The sequence below is a fragment of the Microtus ochrogaster genome, chromosome 22 (genome assembly GCF_000317375.1).
Source record: "Microtus ochrogaster isolate Prairie Vole_2 chromosome 22, MicOch1.0, whole genome shotgun sequence".
Taxonomy (NCBI): domain Eukaryota; kingdom Metazoa; phylum Chordata; class Mammalia; order Rodentia; family Cricetidae; genus Microtus; species Microtus ochrogaster.
This window is the reverse complement of record NC_022023.1, coordinates 28,380,891-28,381,676: the sequence shown is the minus strand read 5'-3', so window position 1 is coordinate 28,381,676 and position 786 is coordinate 28,380,891.

Below are 786 nucleotides of genomic sequence, written 5' to 3'. Positions count from 1 at the left end.
AGAGAGAGAGAGAGAGAGAGAGAGAGAGAGAGAGAGAGAGAGAGAGAGAGAAAGGAGAATGGACAGGGCACCAGGATACTTCTGAGTTTATGTGCACTGCATATGTGCAGTTGCACAAAGCGGCCAGAAGGGGGCACCAGGTCACTGGATCTGGGGTTACAGGTGACCCTGAGATGGCTGACCTGGGTTCTCAGAACCACTTGGGTCTTTTGTAAGAGTGTCAGGTGTTCTTAACCTCTAAACCATCTCCGAAGACCCTTTCTTTGTATTTTTGAGAGTTTTTCTCTGTAGCCCAGACTGACCTTAAACTCACTGCCATCTTCCTGCCTCAGTTTCTGAAGTGTTGGGATTACAGGCATGTGCCACCATGTCTGCTTGTCTTCTTTTTATAGGAGAAAATTACTATTTAAGACCAAGGAAGACTCTATATCTTTTTGTCTTCCTTCCTTCCTTCCCTCCCTCCTTCCTTCCTTCCTTCCTTCCTTCCTTTCCTCCTCATCCTCTTCTTTTTTGAATAAGAATCTCTCTATCTAGCCCTGGCTGTTTTAAAACTCACTAGGTAGACCAGACTGGCCTTGAACTCAGAGATCACCTGTCTCTGACTCCCAAGTGCTAGGATCAAAGGTGTGCACTACATCCCCTGGCCTGAGGATTCTCTCATCTCCAGCCTCAGCCATGAATTCATTACTTTGCTTTAGCATCTTATTTGCCACATCTGTGATGCCCCACAGAGGCAGTGCTTTTATCACTGAGAGTGGTGTCTCAACAGCAGTTGCCTCATGACTG